The sequence below is a fragment of the Chaetodon trifascialis genome, chromosome 18 (assembly GCF_039877785.1).
Source record: "Chaetodon trifascialis isolate fChaTrf1 chromosome 18, fChaTrf1.hap1, whole genome shotgun sequence".
NCBI lineage: Eukaryota > Metazoa > Chordata > Actinopteri > Chaetodontiformes > Chaetodontidae > Chaetodon > Chaetodon trifascialis.
Genome location: NC_092073.1, coordinates 2,915,827 through 2,941,679, shown reverse-complemented (window position 1 = coordinate 2,941,679; position 25,853 = coordinate 2,915,827). Strand labels below are relative to the sequence as shown.

Here is a 25,853-nt window from a genome sequence, read left to right as displayed (position 1 = left end):
ATTACAGATGAGTGGCAGATTAAAGGAAGCACCAATATTAAGTGTGTTATGATCAAATAAAGTCATATGTAATGTGAGAGAGGTCATCATTAAAAAAAAATCATCACCAACTCTGCAGTTCCCCTGTGCAGAGCCTTTTACCTTTTAGCCTGTTAGATTTATAGTTTGCAAGTTTACTGTTTTGGTTCAGTGTCACAGCAATAATCAACCTGTTTCTAGCAGCAACAGGCAGCTGTTTCCAATGAAATAGACTTAATTAACCCACTGTCCACTACCTGCTCAGCACCAAACAGCAGACTGACACGGTTTGTTCAACTTAGTGGAGCATTTAGCAGCTAATAAGACAGATATTTTTCTCAAGGGTTGGTGGAAACCCACACAGTGCTTAAAAAGAGGTGGACACACACATGACTCCAAATAAATGCTAGTCTTATTCTGTATCTGCTGGATGTGGAAATACTTTTGCTGATGACTTGGTCATAACAACTATTAGAGCTTATAATGTTTCAGTGTTGTACTTACAGCTTGATCTGCTTCCCCCAAAATGAATTAAATTAATGCTTGAATGCTTAAATTAAGGCTTGTGCTCACTTTTTATTTTCTGTTATGCACCCACCTCCTGACAGCAGCAACCAATCAGTAACTGCACATGTTACTGATGTCAGCCCTTACATGCCTTTGCAACCTACAACTGTCAATGTCAATTGCATGTATCTTCAGAGAGCTAAAAAAAAAAAATCCAGTCTTAGTAAGGTGTTGTTCCACCACAAGCCTGCTCCTTGCCATAGATTCTCCAAATATGTGGAAGTCTACTGGAGGGATGACCAACATTCTTTGAAAAAAAATTGACCTGAAGGAAGACAAAAGGCATGCGCGCGCATACACACGCACACACACACACACACACACACACACACACACACACACACACACACACACACACACACACACACACACACACACACACACAAATAATAAATAAATAAATTGTAATTTTGTGTGTCATCCTTGACCTTGGGGGCAGTCGTCCAAAAATGTATCTTGACTGAAGACTGGTTTGATGTTTACTGATGACTGATGTCTCTTGCTGATGTTCAGTCAGTCTATTTTGCAATTATTCTTCCTTCATGCAGTCACTTTCATATGGCCAGCTGATAGCTCCACCCTTGTGTCACAATTTAAGTGTACCAACTCCATAACAACTGACCAACTTCATTTGCTGATGAAGACTGTGAAATGTGATTTAAAACACGAACAGTTTAAAAATGTCCATGCTGCAAACTTCTGTGAGTATTTATGCATTATGTGGGGGTACATTTTCTCTGCAAGCATGGTGGAGGAGGTGAAGGAGGAGATTCACTGCTGAAATGGTTGTGGAGATGCTGCAGAAGGGACTAGATTAAACAGTTAGCTGGAGCTCCTCCTCACTGATTCAGATCACCTTACCCTACTCTTTTTTGTTCTGCTATCTCATCATCCCCTGATAGTCTATCTATCAGACTTTTTTTTTTAAACCCAGGTCTTAGGTTTGCAGTTTTTTGCCCAACAGAATACAACAGAGTGTACAGAGTACACAGGGCAGCCATTAGACAGCCTGAAACCAGCCCGCAAACCCATCATGTCTACACCACTTACTCAATGCATTCAAAGATAAATGTTGCAGTTCTTTCCAGAACTAAGAGGCACCAGCTGATTCAACTTCGACCCACTGGACTTGCTGTAAAAGCAAGCAAGTATAACAGACATTTCTTTTTCATTGACTTACAATCTCAGCTCCACAGAACTGGTTTATTGGGCTGCAATGATTCATTCGCTGCATCAATGCACCAGTGATTATTTATGCTAACTCAACTGCATCAATCTTTTAAGAGAAATAATTGAATTGAGATTGGCTTCAGCATCAAGCAATATCAGATGCTTTGATTCAAACTCATCACCATTATTTTTACAAAGATGTAATACTTCCCGAAAATAATAAGTTCACCAGTAACTCTGTCAACAGGACTATTTCTTCAAGCAAAAGAAAGCAGAATAAATTCACCCAGCAAATTGAAAGGTCACCTGACACTGCCTGCTATCACAAAGGTACAGAGCCTCCTCTGGACAGACAAAATAAGCAGAGCCACATGAGACTCTCGAGAGACTGCTATCATATGCAAGACCAGGGTGAGCTCACACGAGGGCTGCTAAGGTTCTTCACTCTGGTTATTTTCTAAAAGAGTAAGTCACTTTAGCCAAGTTAGCATAGCGACTGAAAAGATTGGCTTTCTCTGTTTGAGTTCTACATAATTTGCATATTTATGCAATATAACCTATTTATTTACATCTACATAGCAGTGGCGTAGCCAGGATTTTTCAACAGAGTGGACTTTTGCGAAGTAGTGTGGGCCACTATTTTTTACATTTTTAAAAATTCTGATATAGGCAGTAGGCCTAGCAATTGTCCCAAAATTAAATAACACGTGACTTCATCACAGATCAGAGGATTAATGGCAAACAATAATGGGCTACATTGATAAATAGATTATACTTTATTCATCTCCAGGGGGAATTTAAGGCACGACATACATGCATGCGATTTTAACATTGAACATTAAGACAAATAGCTAGTCAAGACCATGGAGAAGAGAACCATATAAAGTAGCCTGGGCTAAATATGAGCAAAAACACATACGCCAGACTAACGTTGTCGGCGATTGCGAGTACTTTGTAAACATGTAACAACAACAACAACAACAAAAAACGGTCAGACAGCCTGAACCCAAAACATGGATTCTGAAGGTACTACTCAAAATAACAAAACATAACAGACCAGCTTCTGACCAGGAAGGCTACTGAGTTCAACAGACATTTCAGGGATGTTCAATTCGGCGCGTGTGTGGCTGACTGTGAGAGCGTGTGTGCGTGCATGCGTGCATGTGTGTGTGTGTGTGTGTGTGTGTGTGTGTATCTGTGTGTGTGTGTGTGTGTATGTGTGTGGGGAGAGCGAGAGAGAGAGAGAGAGGTTCCCATGGAGGATCGCAGGTTCGTGTGAATTCTCCCAGTGGTGGAAAAGATGCGCTCTGCTATGCAAGAGGTTATGGCGAGCGTTATCATGACTCTCAACAGCTTAATGATACCCGGGAAAATGTCTGGCGGACAGCTGTCCATCACCTCTACCAGGGAAACAAGCTCATTCCCTAACGCAACCTTCCTTTCAAGTTAATGCTGGGCACTTCTGATAGGGTGGGCCAGCTGTCAGTCATAGTGGCACTGGCCCACATTGGCCCTTATGTGGCTACGCCACAGCTACATAGGCTATGTAGCCTATGTAGATGTAATATTGCCTATAGTTAAATGTGAAAATAGCAAAGGAAGGAAATAATATAAACCTGCAACAAGTTCAGCTGCTGCTTAGTTTTGCAAAATTGCAAAACTGAAAAGGAAAATCATTCTAAATATACAGGCATAATAGGTATGGGCTGATTACCACTTATTTGTCTTGTTTTATTCAATGTGTTATTAATGCTGTGTCATGTTTCAGATATTATGTCTCCTCTGTCTGTTCTCAGAATCAACACTTGTCACTACTTTCTCTGCACCCAGCATTCATTCATTCAGAAGCAGATAACATGCAGCCTCACTCTAACTGGAGTGGACTATTTGGGTTTGGACTATCAACACTATTCACTTATGTTATTTACTTTTATGTAGTCACGTCTGAGAAAGTAAATAAATAAGCCACTGATTTACACTACTCACCCCTAGTGGTTTTAAATGAGAAAATAACTTAATAATTTAATTAGTTACCTAAATTAATCAAATAGTAAAGCAAAAACTGTTTGCACACCATGACCTCCCCAAAAAAGGAAAAAACAAACAAACAAACAAAAAAAACCCATCCAAATTGAGTCTAAAAGAAATCCACTAAAATTGTTGACCTAAAAAACAATCAGTAGGGAGAAGACAGAGGTATTTGTCCGTATTGCATGCATTCTCTTAAAACCTGGAGATTTTAATGACATGATGATGAGAAAGAGATATAAATAAATTTGGTCTGTAGTATTTGTGATAAAAGATGAGAAGGATATTGACTAATAAAATCTATTCTTCATGGGGTCATATTGCCTAATAAAAAAGGAGGTTGGGTGACCAGCTGTTCATGTTCATACTGAACAGACAACAGTAATCCAGAATATACTGATACTGTAAAAGTATGAATCTGATGAAATCTGATTATGAGACAGGATCTGAATTTTTAAGGAGTACCTCTTTATACGATTTCTAAATAGATTTATCAGGATTCATCCTTTTAATTCTGACTGTAGCTGTGTCAGACATTGATATTTAACTCCCAATAAGCTTTCAGGCAGAGAATGTAGATTCAGGCTTGGATTTTAGTTAATGGAGTTAAAATTAAAGGAATTATGCTGACTGTAAAATCCTGGCCTGCTGAAACAATTTACAGCCATGGTGTTTTCTATGAAACATGAGCAGAGGGGGTTTGTGAGGACTTATCATCTGTGCTCAGATCGTTCGGGTTATTTGTTTTAATTGGATGCACTATGAGGAGAGAATGCTTGTCATATTCCTGTTTTTCCCTTTTCTGTGACAGCAGCCCAGAACAGAGGAATTTGAGAGGAGCTGTGAGATAAAAGAGGAGTGGAGGGTGGGATCGAGAGGGATGTCCGCTGAGGATCGGACTCCCCCATTCAATCTGTGCAATCTCTACGACAGCGAGAAATAGATTGCTTTTTAAATAGATTGCTTAGCTCCCTATCTTGTAGCCACTGATGTGGATTCATTTCATAGCGGCCCTTGTTTAAATGAGTGCCGGCGTATTTGATAGCAGAGCCACTTACCCTGCTGTTATTAAGGCTACAATACTGTTAGTATAGCCCTCATCCCCCATTTGGAGTCGAAAAACAAATGGGAAAAGAGAGTGAAAGAGAAACATTACAGACACATTAGGGGAGGTGCTGAGGGCATCCTTCAATGGATAAGAGAGATATAGTGTTTAGTTATTAATTGTAAGTTATTCTGTATATATAAGCTCCACCAAGTCCTTCATTAGAATCAATATTATGCTAGAGGTAAGAAGAGGGTATGAGAGAAGGTAAAGAAAAAAGAAACAGAGGGGGATGTCTGTGTGCTTTTGTCTCAGGAAGAGAGGAAATGCAGCACATTTCCAATTGATTAATACTGCAGACAGGGCTTGTTGGCGGAAACCACATTATGCTGCTGGTTGGTGGGTTGGTGGGTGGTTTTTTTGGGGAAGGGGGGGGGCAGAATTGTTATCACGATTTAGTGAGGGGAAAAGAGTGGCTCAGGAGACACTTTTAGCGTCCTTTCCCTCAGTCTTCCAGTTCTGATGCTGCTGACTGTCTTCAGCCTGGTCATTATGCGTGGCTTTCTTTACAGCACAGGACAAATGCTTTGTTCCTTGTTCCCCAGAGCGGGTAACAAGATTGCTTCATCACAATCTGTCCTTTTAACAATGAAAAATGGAGTGGATTTCAAGTACAGAACGGAGGGATCTAAATGAAATTAGAACAGATATTGAATCAACTTTTTCTTTTTTACGAAACATGAATCTGTTATTGATGGCAAGTCACTTCAAACAGTCAGTGAATTCACAGGGCTTGAAGGAAAAGGTGGGTGTTCTATATTATTCTTATTGTCAACAAATCCCATGAAATCTCAATAGTTTCTGACTACTCTGGCATAGCTGTGCAACCATGTCTCCTAGAAATGACATTTTTGACAGTTATATTATTTAAGGAAGTGTCATTAAGGCTATGCGCTTTGTGCATGGAGAGATGGTAGTAAAGTAAACACATCCAGTGTCATGCTTTAAATCGCTGTTGGATTTTTGAGTATTTTTAACTGTGACAGTCTTCCCAAACCTTAACCACGTACTTTGAATTGCCTCAAAGGAACTATAAAAGAAATAATCATGCTTTAGTTGTACTGCACAGATATTGTAGGAAAACCTATTTGATGACAATGAATGCCTTGCAGGTCCACGGATGCCATTGTTAAAATGAGTAAACCAACCTCAGTTTGAATGACCCTCCTTTGAGTGCACAATGAAAAACATGATGGAGGAAAAATAAAAACAGAGATGTCTGCTGTTGAAAATTAGTCTATAAACAACATTTCTAGAGGACAGGAATTGTCTCCCCAATCCCACTGGTTCCCTTTGAAGATGTAAATCTTCGAAATTGACTCACAATTATAGAGTTTTATTTTTTTTTAAAAAAAAAGGTTCAATAACTCTTCAAACAGCTGGTCGCTCTAGTTTGTAACAAACATTACTCAAGTAGAAGGAAACAGTGTGTTTGTTGAGGACTTTGTGTCAATGTATGTGGGATTGAGTCAAAATAAACAGCAGTGTGTGTGTGCGCATGGTAATGAAGGAACATGTCAAAGTGTGGCTCACTGATGTGCTTTTAATAGTTCTTGAACAACAATTAAGCTCTATGACACAGGGATAAGCTATATCAGGTTTTTTAGTCGGATGCATTCATTGTCAGTTTGGGTCTGCACATGGGATTTGTTGGCACGAAGAAAATTACAGCTCACCATACTTGCTCACTCCTCACTTTCATTCTGCACAAAACCCTGACAAAGCCAGCACATTCTGAAGAAAATAAGACAATAAAGCAACAACTTAATATGGCAAATGAACCTAAAGAAAAAAATAAATTTAACAAATAAAAAAAAAAATAAAAATAAAATAAAAAAAATCCCTTAATTAAACAAAAATTAAAACAACTGCAAGGTTTAAAATGGTAAAATACACCAGAGCCTTTTGAGCATTCCCTCCATTTCAGTATATTTACTTTAAATTTGATATTTCTCTTGCAAGACTGAATGCAGTTTCACATTTCATTTTAAAAAGGTGCATACAGCACATTTCTATATATTTGTCATTTATGAACATTTTTTTCCATTTTACGTACTCAAGCATGCTGTGCTACATTACACCCAGTTCAGTCTACAGAGAGAGCAAAGTAAAGATGATACATAATTAATTGATACAAAAGCTGAATATTTCCTGTGGCATTTCTGCCAAATGAGCCTGGGTCCTATCCCTCCCATCATTACCATCAATTGTCCTTAATAGTGTGCTTAATAAGTAATGAATGGCCTGAAAACAGAGTGTGCCAATAGCTGCAGAGCCTTCATCAGGTTTTAAGCTCCTCCCTCTTTATTTCAGTAACACAGGGCTACATTCAAATTGAAATATTTTTGAAATTTTCACAAAAAACCCAATGAATTATTTGGCTTTTTTTCCATTGAAGTGTGAACAAAACGTTTCATTCTTGATTTGAATTTTACACCAAATGGAATATTCCTGACTCATGGATAAATTGAGCCCACAGAACAAATGTGAAATTGAAAAAGAAGATATTGTTAAATATACTGCATCTGTGGATACACTGCTTTCTAATGAAAAACAGTGGATTGTGCTTGGCTACACGTGTGTGTTCTCAGTCCAACAGTGTTGGTTTTGGGATTCTAATTACTGCAGTTTTAACAGGATTACAAGAGATAAAATGTACTAAGACGCCCGGGGTGTTTGCAGGCTAAATTAAATAGGATGTAATATGGATGTCTGCTGCGTGGTGATAAGAGGATGTAAATAGCCACCGATAGTAGATCAGCTATCTGGGGTGAATAACAATGATGTGAGGCTTAGGGTTTCCTCTTGATTTTTGTGGCAGTTGTGTGTTAGAGAGGTCCCAACTATTCTAATATTTTTATAGAGATTGAAGTATAATGTAGTTGAGTGATTAACATCATTATGTGTGGCAGAATAATCTTCTACTCATTTACCTCAATGGGAAATGTTCTTTCACTTCTGTTTTACCACCACTCCTGAACCAATGACAGAATTGATAGAAATTTAACAAAAAATAAACCCTCAATTTTTTTTTTTTAGATATAGTTTGCCTTGCAGCAGAAATGCATGGTACTAAAATCCAAACCATTTTGTGTTGTGGAGGATCCATCATTGGTATGACTATGTATGATAGCAAAGGAAATCTTCTGATGCATGCTTGTTTTCATTTTAAGTTACAGAAGAATTTTTAAAAACTGTAACAAAAAAAGTGGATCAAATTGATCCTAATCTAACGTCATGTGTCACATTTTGAAAGCTACATATTCAATTCAGACAGAGGCTGTTTCTTCTTCTAACTATGCTGGTGTAACTCTAAGTGAGAAGGCAGAGCAGAGGAGGAAATGGGTTTTAGTTTTTAATCTTTGGGTTTTGTCTGAAATTGGTGGAAGGCCTCTGGAGTGAGATCCAGGAGGATTTTTAAAGTGCAGAGACAGAAAAATGTTTAGGCAGCAGTCCATAGCCAATCCTCCTGTGGAGGAGGACGTGTTCAGGATTCCAACTTTTATATCACTGGCCTGTCTCTGTATTTGTACGAAGAAGACAAACATTACTGTAATCCACTGCTGAATTCAGCAGTTCATCAGAAATATAACATTGAATCCCATCTCGTGTTTTTTCCTGAAATTATGAATTGCTAAAACAGGCCTGAAGGCCTCTTTTCACATATTGTCTTTACATTGTATATAATGTTAATTAAAGCTTCATTTCACATTTCAATTTCAAAAGAGGGATTTATTCATATTTACAGCCACATTTTATTGACAAAAATAAGGCACACTTACAGTAGAAAATGACATTTTCATCACTGCTGTTGCTGAAATGATTGAAATGCATGCAGCATTTGTCCCTGCTTAGTTTTAAAACAATAATCAGCAGCAGCAGCATGCCATTAGTACAGAGCAGCATACATTAGTGCACAACCTCAGCAGCTCTGTGGCTGCAGAGAAAGATGTGAAGAAATAGCATTGACATTAGATTACCAGCAGTGTAGACATCCCAGTGCCACCACCAACAGCTATTACAATACTGAGAGGACACAATGCTTAATTCATTACATCACAAAGGAAATTGTCCATTGCATTTGAAATTATGTCACCAATGTTTCTTACAGCATGGCAGCACTTTACAACAGTTCGGAAACAAGGAGTGACAATCCAAATACAGGCTGACACACACACAAACACACACACTCACACACACACACACACACACACACACACACACACACACACACACACACACACACACACACACACACACACACACACACACACACACACAAACATAGAATGACACCAAGACAGCACTTTATACCACATCATTGTCACTGACAAGCCTTTTTGTAAGTGTGTGGTTGTTACTGCATCAATGAAGAATTCATTTATATGTTGAAAGTCAATAAATATGGCAAGAATGTGATCTTGAAAACATCTTCAATTATTAACAAGTTAAATTCAGTGTATTTATGTAAGTTATATAAGATTAAAAGTGGAATAATGCAGCCAATTTTTAGAATTAATACATCATTGGAGGCTGACCATGTATCACTGTAGGTGAGTATAAAATGCTGCAAAATGACTGGATCACATGGCAGCAGAGATGTCAGCCAGCAGAGGCCCTGCGTCAGCAACAACAACAAGCAACCCAGAGACACACAGACGCACAGGAAACAAACAGCAAGAGGACGTCACACCTCTAACAATCAACACGCAAATGCAGGGGAGGAACCGTGTGTGATTCATTTGCAATTACACCACTAATGCTCTTCTATTTTACGTCTTCCTACACAAATTTAGCATGTCACTTAGTTTGTTTCCATAAGACAATCAACAGTAATTATCAACTAAGCCAAGTGTTAAACATGTCATTGTATGATTTGAATAATCTGCAATGGCAAAGAATGGGATTATCTGTATAATTACGATCATGAGCGTGTCTGGGTGACTCTGTGGCTAAGTTTAAAATTAACTACTCCCTGGAAATATTCAGCATGAGAATAAAACTGACTGGACTCATTTGATACCAACAATAGGAAGGTGAGTAAAAAATAATTTACACCAGCCAGTGGTATGAGGAAATCTCCAGCATACGATCATGGAAGGTGACATGAGTGAGGACATGGCTGTATGAGTCAAGCTGATCCTATTAGGTGTTTAAGTGGATTTTGCATGGATGTTAAGGTTCAGAATGTGCCATCAGACATGGAGAGGGAATCCATATTCATGGGGCATCACCCCAGCCGGCAACACGGGAAAAGCTGATCAGAGACCATTTGAGCCAAGTGTAATTGTTTATCTAGACGCTTCTCTCCACAGTGCGTAAGTTGAGCTGTCGACCACTCATGGTGGACATTTTGTTTTCTCAGCTACATATATATATATATATATGTGTGTGTGTGTGTGTGTGTATGTCTGTGTGTGCTCAGCAGCAGCAGCAGCAGTATTATATGTGGTGTAAACCTCACTGCGATAAATGTCATTTGAGCAACCATTTGCATAAAAAAGGGGCGTAGAGGGGGGAAGGTAAGAGGCTGCTTGGCTTAGCTCCATAATAAATGCACTACATGGAGCTGAATAGGAAGAGGTTCCACTCTATAACCACAACCAGTGGAAATAAAGCACAATACTGTCTGCTGAGACATCATCGAATATTACAGGCATTCGCATACTGTGAAAAGCAATACTGATATGTTTGGACCAATATTTTGTCATAAATTGAGCAAAACCTAAAGAAATGTCACTTGTGTTCAGTGTTGTCCTGCAGAAATTTGTTTCATCCAGAGATCAGACACAGCTTTTAGACCATCAGCAGGTCCTAAACTATCCCAAAGAAATCAAACAAAATGGCCTTCATCTTTTATGAGCTTTTTTTATGCACAAGCTCAAAAATGGCGCACCCAAAAAATAAAATTCCCCAACATTCATGATTACAACTGAAACAATTTGTCAATTAATCCAGTTGTTGATTCACAGAAAAATAATCAGGGATGATGTTAATATTCAATAATGTCCCTCATCAGTCCAGCAAAAATGCCAAAAATTCTGTGGTTCCAGCTTGTGAACTTTCTTTGTTGATCATGCCTTTAAACTGAGTATCTTTGCTTTTGGGACTTTTCATCACACAAAAATGGAGCTATGCTGGCCTTTAGACTCTCTCTCAGAAGGACGCCAGGAAATTGTAACAGGTATTTCTAAAATCTTCTGATGTTTTATAGAATAAATCATGAATTGAATTTTGACAAAATTAATCAAGAGATTAATCAAAATTAATCAATATTTAATGTGTTGAAGTCCTAGTCATGATCCTACTCTCTTCTTAGAGGTAACTCTTGTGGATGGATTATCAGGAAATCAGAATTAGTCTTTCAGAACCAAATGTCCAGAGGAACAATCCTGATCAAAATATATTTCTTTTTTCTTTAAGGAAAATGTATGTTTGTAGGTACACGTAGTTAGCAAGGCTGGATAATTGACCACAAAACAGGCAACTGCCCACGGGCCTCAGAGCTCCAAGGACCCAAAAAGCTCTAAGCTTACTTTGTGAGAACTGGTTTGTGGTAATGTTATTCAAAATTAGTTGCACAACACGCACTGTTGAAGTACATCAACTGACACAGTAAGAGCCTCAAGGTGGGTCTAGCTTCATTTCCTGATCCCCGTCTTGAAGAGGGTCCCTGTCAAAATGTATTTTCTAGACTTTCATTATTTCAGATATGTGCTTACATGTTGCATGCTCCAAAATAAATTGTAGATAATCAATTTACCACCCAGCAAACCTGGGGGCAGGTAGTACTACACGTTTTACAAATGGTGGACGGAACAGGTGTCCTTTGCTTATTATTTCCCCAGGACACACTTGTTCCAAATGTGGTGATACTTATTGTAATTATATATGTTTGTGTTGTGTCATGCTACTTTGCATTATGGGATTGGACCCTGTTCATGCAGATATACTGACATGATCAGAAGTTTTTGTCAGGCAAGACAAAGAGCCAGTTTTTCTCTGTGAGACCAAACAATCTCAAAGCAACATGTCCAACAGACACACTCACACAGAAAAAAACAAGCACACACACACACACACACACACACACACACACACACACACACACACACACACTACGCTGTCCATTGCCAAGGAGACAGACTGACAAATGCACAGTGGGACAGATGTGAGGACAGTCTCGACCTCGAACCGTGGTTCAGCAGACAGGAAGTGGGCAGGAAAAAACATTGCAATGCAGTACAGATCAAAGAAGAGGTGGGATATTCTTTTTAGAAATGTTAAGAGTGGGGGTGTGGCTTCACCGATCCTGATAGTCCTCCATGGGTGGGTGGGTAGTTGGGGTTAGGTGAGGTGGATGGGTGGGTGTCGGGGTATGGGGGGTGTTGCTGGTGTTGGGCGAAGAGAGGACTCTCCTCGACTACGCGTATTCTTAAGCAATAACAACGTGATCCGTATTATCCACCCAAGAATACCCGTCACCGAAGAGAGTCTTTCAGTAAACGCGGGGAGCTAAGCCAGAAACCACGTGAGCAGCACCACTGCCATCGCATCATCATCACCACCACCATCATCACCATGGCCTTCACCGCTGCCATCAGCAGCCCCCCTTCAGGCTCCATTGGCAAACAGACACATACACATTTAGAGAAAGTGGGGCAGTCGCATTGATTGAAGACGCCTTGCTGCAGCATGAGGCAAGGCTCCATCAATGGCTCCTCTGCAAAGGAGAAAATTGACAATGGTGGCATTTTCAATCCAAGCCAGTAGTGTGTGTGGAGGGGAGAAACAGAAAAATAACAAAAAAAAAAAAAAAAGGGTGTATAAAAACTGAGGTTAGCTTGATTCACTCTCTTGGTTGTGTACACAAAACTTTGGATGTGGCAGGGAAGAAAGCAGTGCGGAACAGCCCAATCCCCAACAGCAAGCCTCTTACCTGGGCCATGGTCTCCCAGCACTGCCTCTGTCTTCTGGAAGTCCTCATCCAGAGGTGACATTTGGCTTCCCTGCTGCCGTCACTGCTCTTGCTTGGTCCTACTCGGTCATAATGAGACCTGAGAGGGGGGAAGGGTTTGGGTGTAGTGGGGTGCACACACAGGGGAGATGCAGGGTTAGGGAGGTCAGGCCGGGCGCTGCTGTGATGTGACAATAGCCTTGTACACTCCATTACCACCACTACTCCCCGACTCCCCGACTCCCCTTACCCCCCGCAACACAAGGAGAGAAATCAACACATGGATTATCCCACAGGAGAGCGGGTGCAGCACATGCAGAGAACTAATTTGTTTGATTATTTAAAAATAGTGCTGCCTATTGCAGCAGCACACTAGTCTGTGCTTCAGCTTCCTTCAGGGTGATTACTGTTGTGTTGTATATATACTGGAAAAAAAATACATTCAGTAAAATTTACAATTCATGGAGGCATGTCACAGCCCATGAACTTTATTTCCCTTAAAATCTCAAATGTTAAAATGCATTTTAAATTAATTCCTAAAATCATTATTATAATTTCCCCTCTTCTTTATTTTCAAATTAAAGCGATGAGTTTAAATACTGGAGCGAGGCAATGAATAATGTATGAAAAGTTCAAGCAAATTTATTCCATTCTATTCTAATTGAACTAGCCGGCTGAATACAAAGAGCAAGCTCCACCTAAGCCGATCCAAAATCATTCTATTGATTTGTTGTCTCTAATCAATATTTACAATTACTCTCCGGATGGTTTGGTAAAAGGAATAGGAATAGGTCTGTGTATCCTCGATGCCGAGGGCTGACACTAGATTGACTGTTTCTAAATTGGAATTGCATCACCCACTTTCATCAAAACTGAGAAATAATAGTGTAATTTGCTGCAGTTTTCTCAGAGCAGATGCTATTGACAGAGAGAGAAAAGGTGTTTTAAATGTTTTACATTTAAAAAAGACTAAACTGAGTGGCTTTGCTGTCAAATCAGTAAAGAAAACACTGGTTCATTCTTATGGATGAAAAATTTAAACTCTGCAGAGGGGCTGAAGCAGGATGGACAAATTGACAGACAGAATCAACAGCCCTGAGGAGGGTGGAGGGGTGGACAGAGGAGGAAAAGGAAGGAAAAGGAGACAAGCGTGCAGGTAAGAATGGAGAAAGAGTAAAAAGAAAGAATGAACAGATGAAGAAGAAAAGAAGAAAGCAGATGCTAATCAACAAGTTTTCTCTTCTTCTCTCTCTTTCTTTTTCCAGCTTCTTCGTCTCTATTTCCCATCTCATCCTCCACTCAGCCAGCCGGCCTGGACAACTCAGCCCAGGAGACAGAGAGACAGACAGACAGACAGACTGACTGACAGACACACACACACACACACACACACACACACACACACACACACACACACACACACACACACACACACACACACACACACCAACCCTCAGCCAAAACCAGGAAGACCCCCACCCATCCAGCCACCCCCAAGCTGCAGAGAGCTGGGATTTACCACCCGCAGCCAAACACACACACTCTCTCTCTCTAAAAACACACGCACAGACACACACACACATCCTCGGCTAGCCCTACCCAGGCCATCTGTAGAGAGGGAGAGAAAAGAGAACCTGAGGGCTTCAGCTAGAAATCATCTCTCTCACACACACACACACACACACACACACACACACACACACACACACACACACACACACACACACACACACACACACACAGGTCGACTAGCTGAAGTATCATTGATTGTTCAGTGTAAGCACCCCAGAGACTCATCAGATTACTCTGAGAGCAGGGGCAACAGCTAAAATCAAACACTGGGAATCTTCTTTTCTCTTTGCTTTCATTCAAACTTCCTCACACACACTTACAAATTCAGCACACAGCCAGCACAGAGTACCACAGGTTGTCAGGAAAAAGAGGCAGCAAAGAAGATGAGGAGCATGGGAGGGAAATGCCCTCTCAGGTGTTTTTTTTTCTTTTTCTTTTTTCATTTGTTTTTTCATTTTTTTCCTCACACTGAAGAATTGCCATCCCTCCTTCCCTTATCCTCTTAACTTACAGCATCCTACTTTCACACACGAACACCTTCCCACACCACTTCCTAATTTTAATGATTTAATTGCCCACAAGTCGTATGAACATGATAATAACGACTGGGGATATGGGGAGAAAAAAGGGATGTAAATACTAGTGCCAATGTGCAAACACTGCACGTTATGGGAGGAAAAATTTCTTGAAAAACTGAAAAAAAAAAAAAAAAAAATCCAGTCAGAGAGAGAAGAAGAAATGTTAGAAAATACTGTCAGAAATTTTCCACCAAAGGAGAAAGGAGTGGAAAAATAAAAATAAAACGGTGAAACTGTGACAACAGGTCCACTCTGTGTGCCATGGTGGCCTCTTACCCTCTTTTCTTCTTCTCTTTCTCTGCTCCCCTGTAAACCAGGGTGTTGCCTCTCTTATGCTCTCCTGACGGCCTCTTCTAAAATTCCCTCCCCTTCCGTCCTTCTTTCCTCCTGATGCCTTCCTGAGGGTCCGCGGCAAGCTGGGAGGTGGTGATCTCCCTTCCCCTCCCAATTCCAGGAAGAGCTCCCTGTGAAGAAGGAGGAGGCAGATCGCGGCAGGAGATGGACGATCCAGCAGCAGGAGCAGCGCTGGTGGTGGAGGCAGTGGTGCTGATGCTGCTGCTGCCAAAGAGGGATGAAGGGAGGGATGGATGCTTAACAAAAGATCTCCTCCTCCTTCTTTTCTCTTCTTCTCCTCCTTCTTGTCCTCCTCCACTTTTTCTCCGTCCACTCTTCCTGTCGCTCGTGCCTTCTCCTCTCTGTTCCCAGTGCTGAAGGAAGCCAGTTGTTGCTCTGCCGCGGCAAAAGAACTGACAGCTGGCGATGAGCCGGCGGAGTGAATGAGAGAGCAGAGAGCAGACGGACGGGGGAGAGAGAGAGAGAGAGAGAGAGAGAGAGAGAGAGAGAGAGAGAGAGACGAAGAGAGAGAGAAAGGGAGAGCATGTGGTGTGATGTGGCATCTGCAAGAGAGTGATAGAGAGGAGAGAGAGGGATACGGAGGTAGCGATGGACGGGGGGCGGGAGGATGGACGAAGGAGGAGGAGGAAGAGAAAGACAGAGAGAGAAAGGTGGGGTGAGGCAGGATGCAGGGAAGGATGAGAGAGGGAGCAGACAGGAGGGAATAGAGAGAGATGTAAAGAAACAGAGAGAGAGAGAGAGAGAGAGAGAGAGGGAGGTATTGCAGCATTGAAAATCTTCAGCCACCAGTAGTCTCTCGAACGGACTCTGTCCCTGCTATGAGGGAAGCCAGAGAATAATTAGTTTTGAGCTACACACACACACACACACACACACACACACACACACACACACACACACACACACACACACACACTCTACCTCCTCGTTCTCTGTCACATACTCTGGCACCTAGTAATGGTGCATTAATTGATGTGCTGTATGCTTCACGGCCCTCAGCCAACACCTCCACCAACATCAAGTAAAACGTGCTTTCTGGGAAAAAAAAATTATCAGAAATGGAACGATGAATGTTGATGATGATGATGATGATGATGATGATGATGATGATGATGATGATGATGATGATGGATGATGAAGAGAGGAAATGAGTTGTCCCTCTGGACTGATGAAAACACACAATGAGGATTGGGGTAGAAAGAGATCATATGCATTGACACACCACACGCTACATCATCGACAGTGATCACCACTCAAGAATGACAAAAGCCCCCACCCACACACACACACACACACACACACACACACACACACACACACACACACACACACACACACACACACACCAGTGTTGGTGTGAGGAGGATGGTACACACAAGCACAGAGTGTGTGTGTCCATGGAGGGGGGTCAAGAGTGACAACATTTCATTTTTTCCTCTTTGTTGAAAAGAAATGAGACACAGAAAGGTAATAAGGTGTTCCGAGTCATAAAAATGGCATCTCTTCAGATATTTGTTTTCAAAAGCCAATACTGGGAAGACTGAATTTTCAATTTGACCATTTTCCTATCTTAAAATTCTGAGCTGATTCGGGCCATCACAGGAAACCAAAAAACTGTCAGTGCTAATACTCTATATTTTTTCATCCCACACAATTCCCCCAAATGTGAAATTTTTAGTGTGATCCCCCAGAATTGTATTTTTCGTCTAAGTCAAAAAGCCTTTGTAACAGTGTTAAAACATTCATACTGCACTAACGACCAACCAAAAGTCAATAGGATTTAGGAAGTCAATAGTTTAATTAAGGAATTAAACATGTCACAGCAGACATTCAACATCTTCTGACATGAAAATAAAACAATTCAATATCACAAGCTGTTGTCGAAGAGAATTAGCACATCATAGACAGACTACACAAATGACCGCACAAGATCACATTTCTAATGAAAAGCCAGAAAGAGCAAGTCAAGCCAATGTGTTTGTCTCAGGCTTTGAGGGAAGATGCTGCTGTCTGTAGAATTTCTGTGAAACAAAATTACAAAAAGATAGAGAGGGAGAGGGAGAGGAAAAAAACAACAAAAACAAAAAAAACAGAAGAAATAAAGCAAGAGCAAAAATGAAACCAATTTCCTCAGGGCTGATTTAAGGTCTTCTTAATGCCAACTGGTCTCTTAACTCGCTGCAACAGGCCTTGACTTTTCAAGCTGACATTTTCAATTAGTAAGCCTTAAAATTATTTGAGCAGAAAGAATGAGAGACCCTGTTTTTAACTGCAGATAATGGTCAGATAGTGTGAGATTCCCAGTAGGTGTCCAGATCACACACACACACACACGCACACGCACACGCACACGCACACGCACACGCACACACACACACACACACACACACACACACACACACACACACACACACACACACACACAGGAACAGATCAGTGATACTGTGCCATTCTTTTTCAAAGCAGCAAGGGATATGAAATGTACACAAACATCAAACAAGCTTTCATGTTCTTTTTTTCTTTACATTAGCTCCACTGAAAGGCCAAAAGCCTGAAAAGCCATGCTGCTCACAGGAAATCTCTCTCAGGGAGAAAAATTAGGGGATGCAATTGATAGGAATTGTTTGTGTGTGAAAATTATTCTATTTGAGTCTATTTTGGCCCCATTTGATTCCGTCTTCGCTTTTCATATTTGGGGAAAGTCGACCGCATGCAGACAAAAAGGAGCCGTGCAAACACTTCATTTCAGCAGCATCTTCATTTCAGTGGAGCAATAGAGCAATTACATTTACATTTCTGGTGCTGCCTTTGACACGCCTGAATCTCCAGAGTCAAAGGAAATTAAAATCTCTCAAGGATTCCACTGCGATCATCGCTGTCTTTGAGGGTGACGAGGAGGGTAAAATAATCATACATGGTTTTATCTTGGATGGAGATGGTTCCTTAATGTATAGAAGACAAAGAAGCTGATCTGGAGGACCAGCTCCATTCCATGGCAGTGTAGTGCCCCCTAGTGGCTGGTGGCAGTGTGTCAGCTGTTGCTGCTGTTGGCTCATTGTTCAGCCACAGCAGACACAGCTTTGAGAAGTAAAACAGCGAGAGGAATTCAAAAAAGATGGAGGAGAGACAAAGGCACTATGTTCATCTACACATCAATGATCAGTGTGGTGGGACTAAGAGAAGATGATCAATCAGAGACCATCAGAATACAGAGAATGATGTGTGCAGTATTTGCCTTTTGTTAAACAACCAGTCATGTCATCCATCAAATATAATGGAGGTTCCTTCCTGACCACAACACATGAAAAGGTTCATGGAATAGTCATGTTTTATTATTTTACCTGAAAATATTAAAATAATGAAATATACTGATCCAAATTATGAAAATCAACGGAACAATAAATAAAACACAAACTGTTTTATGGAGCTGTCATCCCCAGACAAATGGACCTAAAAGGAGACCTTTAGTGTCTCATGATGGCTTTTCAGGCGCTTTTATAACTATGAGGGGAAAATCTGCATCCTTTTCCTGGGGGGTCGTAAATTGGTGAAGAACTCCTGCACAAAATATCCACTATCAACTTCAATCTGAAAATATCAGCATTGGGCTTTCAAATATTCATAACACACACATACATTTTCGACTTGTCTGTATTGAGATGTTTTGGCAACAGCATTCATCCAATATTCATGCCTAAAAATCAGATTGGACTGAGAATCCAATTGCATTGATAGATACTCAGGGAGCTGCAGGAAGAAAGAGACGTGTGTGTGTGTGTGTGGTGTGGGGGGGGGCAGTCACTGGGGTGCGATGAGGCCGTGGGCAGCTTTTCTTCAGCAGGAAGGTCTCTTCTTTTCACAGCAGCCAGCCGTACAAAAGGTAGTGAATTGGGTTTGAAGTGCCACAAGGCCAAATATCTACACAGCAGCATGGGTGGCACAACTGTCACAGAGAGAGACAGTGAGAGGAAAAAGAAAAATCCATAAACTATTAGCAGCCAATTAGTCCCATGAAGCAGTTTAGATGGGAGAAGGTTGAAAGCTGTGTTTCTTAGTGTGTTCAACAAACCAAGTCCGCACTGCTGAAAGTGACTTGCAGAAAACGAGGACACATGTCTCCACCAGCAAAAATTTACTGGCATTACAGTCTGAGAATATTCTGTTTTTCAACATTGTGATTGTTGCTAAAATAGTTATAGATTAGCAAAATGTTTCTGCAAATATAAATGCAAAATAAAACATCAAGAGCTATTCATGGATTTCAGGAATCCATAAGAACTGCAGTGCTACCGTATTTCAGGCCAGCTCATGCTGTCTGCCTACCTCTTAACGTCCCAGTTTTCACCCTCATCTGCATCTCGCCTTTTACATTAGCGTGTAAGTAAAGCTAAGCTGACCTGGCCTATATGATGTGTCACCCAGTTTGCACTTCGAGTTCTGTGGATGATTTATCATTGATTTTATGCTCCTTTTTAAAAAAATGCATTTAAGCATTTAGCCTTTAATTTATTGTTCCTCGAGCTCAAATAAATAAATGTATTTCAGTTGAAGAGTTATGCCTCAAGGAGGTAAGGATGGTGAACGGTGATTCTCCCCTCTCTACCTAGTCTCCCCTGGTACTGGACATTATTTATATATTGTTTATTAAAAGTCATCTTTACATTTTTCAGGCCAGTGCTTGGGTAATTAATGCATATCAGTATTGCCTTTCTACTTTTTCTGCGTAAGTACATTAATAAAACATGAAATTCCTTGAATGCTGTTCTTTAGGTTACTCTGGGCAACAACATACACTAAGTTTCTTAAAGCCCAGGACCTTTACATGTCGCACCCAATTAAGAAGGCTTTCTTACCATTCAGGTGTCTGCTGGAAAGAATAGCAGCTGTCGCCATATCTTGTATTGCTGCCATCTATTAGCATGTTTGCATCTAACGCAAAAACAAATTTTCTTTGGCTACACCTTCACAACATTAGAACATATAACATTAGAAACAACAGCATGTGGATGGAAAACACGATTCAAATAGCATCATTTGATTCAGATAACATTTTTTTTTATCTCAATCAAATATAACTACAATTTCATGTACTCGTGTATTTCATTTGGAATGAAACAATGTTTCTTAGCATGTCTTCTTGCAGCAGGTCAGACTTTGCACATATTATTGTCTACTTTTCTACTTTACTAATTTCTGGCCTAATATCTACAGTATGTATCTCTTCTATTTATGGTTTTGTATTCCTTCTTGTACTTCTTGTTGTCTGTTAAAACAGAATCTTGACCAGGCTCCAGTACATAGAATTTACACTGACATGCAACAAGTAAGTCCAAGTCACTAAGAGTTGACTGGAAGATTTCCCTCATCTGTCCATCTATCAATGGAACCACCAATATAATAAACATAGCTCTGTATAACCTGCTGTCTGTGCTATTCCTCATATTGATACATAAAGACATGTTATTACTGTGGACATTTGCATTTAATTAACCATTCAATGTTTTATTATACTTAATATTTAGTGTATGTAAAATGCAACATAGAGTACACACACACACACAGACACACACAATCGTGTTTCCATCACTTTTGGGAACCATAACCATAACCACTACTTATCTAACCCTTACCCTAACCTTAACCCCAGTCTTCATCCCCATAACGAAGGTGAGTCCCAACAATGTGACAAACACACACACACTCACACACACACACACACACACACACACACACACACACACACACACACACACACACACACACACACACACACACACACACACACACACACACACACACATAATGACAAAGGCAAACAGAAAAATGGTTGATCTGTATACAGTCGTTCTATGCATCATCTAATCTGTATACATCATGGAGGTAACTGCAGACCGGCGTTTAAATATGTTCATTGTCCTCACCAGAGAAACAACAGTCTCTTTTGCTTGTCTATGATAACACATGCTTATGAAATTCTAGTTTCAAGCTACCCAGAACCAGTTCTCAAATCTCTGTAAGAAATGATATTTCATTTACATAATTAACAACAATAAAACAAGTGCAATGCTCGATTAAGATGATATCTCTCACGATATCTATTAAGATGATATCTCTCTCATACATGTGTGTGTGTGTGTGTGTGTGTGTGTGTGTATGTTCACTTTATGACATACAACACAAAAGTTGGCGATTTAATGGGAGACATCAAACATGTGTATTATCATTTGCATTGGCTTGTCTGTAAGTCAGCATCACTGCTACACTGCAGTGTCTTTAGATGTCCTGTTAATGAGTAACAGTAGTACATCCTGTAATACTAAGGAGCTTGGATGTTACGCTAACAAGCAGCAGCCTCCAAGCAGAGGCAGAGCTGCTCCACTGTGGGTTGTCTTTTGGTGACCTCTGGCCTTGATTCACAGAGCTTTGCATAACTAGAGCTCCACCTGGGCTTCTGATGCTACTTGTGGTTCAAGAGGTCACCGGGATGAAGGAGGAGGTCATCATGTACAGTGCTTGAGAGGACAGTCTGGGATCAAGAGGGACACGGTTGCTCAAGGATGGAAGCAGAGGGGTTTGTTTGGCAGTTTTAACGGAGCCTGTCCTAACCAGAAAAACAACCATATAGGTAAATTTTGCATGTGGGTTATTACAAATGTTTATATTTAATGTTAGACGACAACTTCTATTGGCCTCAGTAAATATACTGTGATGATGAAAGAAATAAAATGCAGAGAAGAGAAAGGGGACACTTTGACAGAGCAAAAAATGAAAAGAGAGAAAAAGGCATTTTTTTCCTCCATCTGTTTGGGTTTGTCTTCACAGAGAGATTAGTTATGTATATATGTAAATTGGTTACTTCTTCATGCAAATGACTGCCATGTTATGGAAAGGAAAACAGGCTTCAGACCTGTGATAGGAAAACCACTGTAGATTGACAGTAAAGGACATTTCCTCTCTATGAGCTCATAGGAGGTAGACTGCAGTCTGTTAACAGTGACAGACAGACAAATGTGTTTAGGCTTCTCTCAATGCATTATTATAAACTATGATAAACTGGTTGTGGGTCACATCTCCAGCCTGCATCCCAGTGCTGTTCATCTCCTTGCAGTTCTCATGCATTAACTCCATGTTGTTGACTGTGTAAAACACCAACATTGTGTCAAACACCAACATTCTATGCTTGGACAAGTCAAAAAAGCCACCGTTGCTGTGACAGGAATCAATGATACAAAGGCGTTTTTGAATACAATTGTCCCATTAGTGACCAAGCTAACCAGCTGACTCTGAAAGCTTTTTTCTCCTCTTCAGTGAAACCTGGCATGTGGAGGTTCGCTCAGTGGCTACAGTAGATGATCAACAAACTCTCCCTACGTCAGCATGAATTTCACATTATAGTGGGACTGGACTTTAAACCTTGTCTTTTGTGGTTGAATGTTCAGAACTTATTCACTGAATTTTTTCTCCATGACATCCCCCTGTGGATTTCAAGTATATATATTAAAAAAAAATGACCAGAAATTCCTGAAATGCGAAGTGGGAGCTGCATTTGTAATTACAGACAGAGGGCTCTATTTTTGATTCCGCCGCCAGCGTGGCGGAGGCACGACTCAAAGTCAGGTCCTCTTCGCCGATGGGGCGTGGTGTAACAGACTTTGGTATTTTTGTGTAACTTGCCACCGGTGCAACTCCTCGCCTCACCTTTAAAAACGCCACTGGCTAGGCATATGGAAAGTTTCGAGGATGACTGAGGAGGAGACTGACATTCTGGTCCGGGAGATCCAGGCTCGCAGTGGCCGTATCTACGGCCTCCCGAAATTTATTTCAATACTGTCTATCTGTTTAGTGTGGAAAGTTATTGATCATCAGATGTTTTTTTGAACTGATGTAACTGCAAATACTCACTCAATGACAAAGCTGGGGGGCGAGGCGCTCCCTCCTCTCCCGTGTGCTATGCTGCTGTCCCGGCCTCGGCCTCTCTCCGTCTTAAGTCCCTTAATGTGTCCTCTGTGAGTTCATCGTGACATCCACGTCGTACAGCCACGTTGCGTAAAACGCAACATGCCACGAAGAATGCACCGACACTGTGAGGACTGTATGTTACTGTATGTCTGTCCGGTCCAGATATCTAAAACGCATTTTGAGAACCCCAAATGTGCGTTTGATGACTGACTGAGCACTGCTGAAAACACTGTTAAAACCACGCTGCCGTCTTATTGACAGTGTGATATATGGCGTCATCAACCCCGTTATCACTTAGCAGCCACCCATCCAGAGGGCTGTCCCCCTGAAAGACTGTAGGGATGCTAGAATTCGCCAGGATGAACGAGTCAAGTGCCAGCTCAGGGAAATTGGCATACACGTCACCAGTCAATTTGAGTCACAGATCACCAGACATCCCTGTTTCACCTGTGTACATTTGGTCAGGTTGAGTGACCATTACGCATGCCGAACGCATTTGCAATGTGGTCAGATGAGATACTGATCAAAATATATATATTTAGTTCTGACTGTATGTGTTGACTCAGATTGTTGAGTCAAGACTCAGAAAATATATTAAACATAATATATTGGCTCTGTGAAAGAGGACAAGGCTGGCTAGAACTAAAGTTCCACCTTCAGTTTCTGGTGGGGATGGTTTATCAGAGCACTGCTGTGGGAGTGGAAACACCTCCTTCACAGACAGCCTTCTACTCATCATCTCACCTGTGCTGCTTCTCGGCAAACAAAGGAAGACACTGGAGAAAGACTGTTCTGCTCTCAGTTCAACCAAAAACACTACTGGTATGGAATTCAAATGTTTAAATTACAGGAAAACACTGCTTTGGAGTTTATGAGTTTGTGTTCCATTGAAAAATGCCTGACTTGATGTGTAAGAAGTAAGTGACAATCATAATTATCATAGTTATGTTGAGAGTGCTTGCTTAATAATATTATTTAAACATATTGATTGTTTAGTTTATTTAGATTTGGTCTTTGCATATTTATGTGTGAGGCAGCACAGTGTGCAGCAGGTAGTGCGCGTACCTCACAGCAAGAAGGTCGCCGGTTCGATCCCTGGGTCGGGCGAGGCCTTTCTGTGTGAAGTTTGCATGTTCTTCCCATGCATGCGTGGGTTCTCTCCGGGCACTCCGGCTTCCTCCTACTTTAGGTTTATTGGTGACTCTATGGGTGCTTTTCATTATGTTGAATTGTGCCTCCTCGTCTCCTCTCTCCTTCGTCAACCCTGAAGTTGTTTCCCCTCCGCCATGATGAAGGATCTCCCAATTGCATAAATGCACCTGAAGGAGATGAGGAGAGAGGAGGCTTCTGAAGGAGATCAGAGTGAGGATACACCGGTGCAGCCTACGCGGAAGTCTTTTATTATTTAAGGGGCGTGTCTTATGTGGCACACGTTTGAATCATGGCGGGAGCAGGTGAACGTCATCAGTAATTGACGTCGCTTCGGACTGACGCTGTGGAGCGAGGATTTTTCATTTCGGAGTTTCGTCTCCTCCGTCCTCACTTCTCTTCCTCGCAGTCCTCTTTCATGTCGTCGCTGGGCGGAACTAAGACGCGAGTGGAGGAGACGAGGAGACCAATTTACTGAATGAAAAGCACCCTAAATTGCTGGATAGGCTCCAGCCCCCCGCAACCCCGAAAGGGAATGTCGGGTATAGATGATGGATGGATGGATGGATATTTATGTTTGATACTGGTGACTCATAAACATAATTTGGTTGGTAGTAATTTGATGTTGATGGGCAGTATAGAAATGTTAAATTTTGAGAAAATAGGAATTGGTATCAGTATGGCATAATTTGGTTTGTATAGTTTTTACTGTGTCCTCATTTGTTAAAGCCCCTATGATATGGTACCATAGATAGGTTTTGGAAATATTTCTACTTTAAAGTGATGATATTTAGCTTGTGAAATAATATGTGTACTTTTCTTTGTTCCTTTAAAAGGTTATCAACCTAATTACTCTTACTTTACTGGAATGTGATGAAGAAGTGGATGTGAATTGACACTGTATGTGGATTAAAATAAGAGAAAAGAAGAGAGAGTTGTCCTGTGCGTCCTTTAAAGTTGACCAGGCCGTTTCAAGTTTGGGCAGGAGCTGAACAAGCCATACATAACTTGACACAGATAGTTGCATTGAATTGTGGCTGTTGCTAATTATTGATCGCATCTATTGATCACGAAAATACCACTGCGTGGAGTGTGCACCCTGTGCCGCGCCATCAGCGACTGCGGGCACGTCAGTAGTCTCTCGTTTTCGCGTGGTCAAGCCATCCGCTCCAACATTTTAAGTGCGGTCTGACTACAGACTTTATGGCAAATGCACAGAAACAAGTGGGAAAGTCGGCGCTAACTTACAAGAGTGTGTGGGAACTTCCGGTTTTCAAAATTAAATGGGGGTGTTAAATGTATAAAAATTTTATTTTTAAAAATATGAGAACTACATTAAAAATATAATGCTCGTATTTACATTATAAAACACAAGAAAAATTCATTAAAAAATAAT

The 25,853-nt window shown here is 40.9% G+C and overlaps 1 long non-coding RNA gene across 1 annotated transcript; it reads right to left on the bottom strand.

Annotated features, from left to right (window-relative positions):
* Positions 1-11,583: 11,583 nt before the first annotated feature.
* Positions 11,584-15,849, bottom strand: LOC139347191 (uncharacterized). The gene is made up of 3 exons (XR_011603307.1): positions 15,272-15,849; positions 12,828-12,945; positions 11,584-12,611 (listed from the first exon to the last, which is right to left on the bottom strand). It is a non-coding gene; the product is annotated as an uncharacterized lncRNA (long non-coding RNA).
* Positions 15,850-25,853: the final 10,004 nt, after the last annotated feature.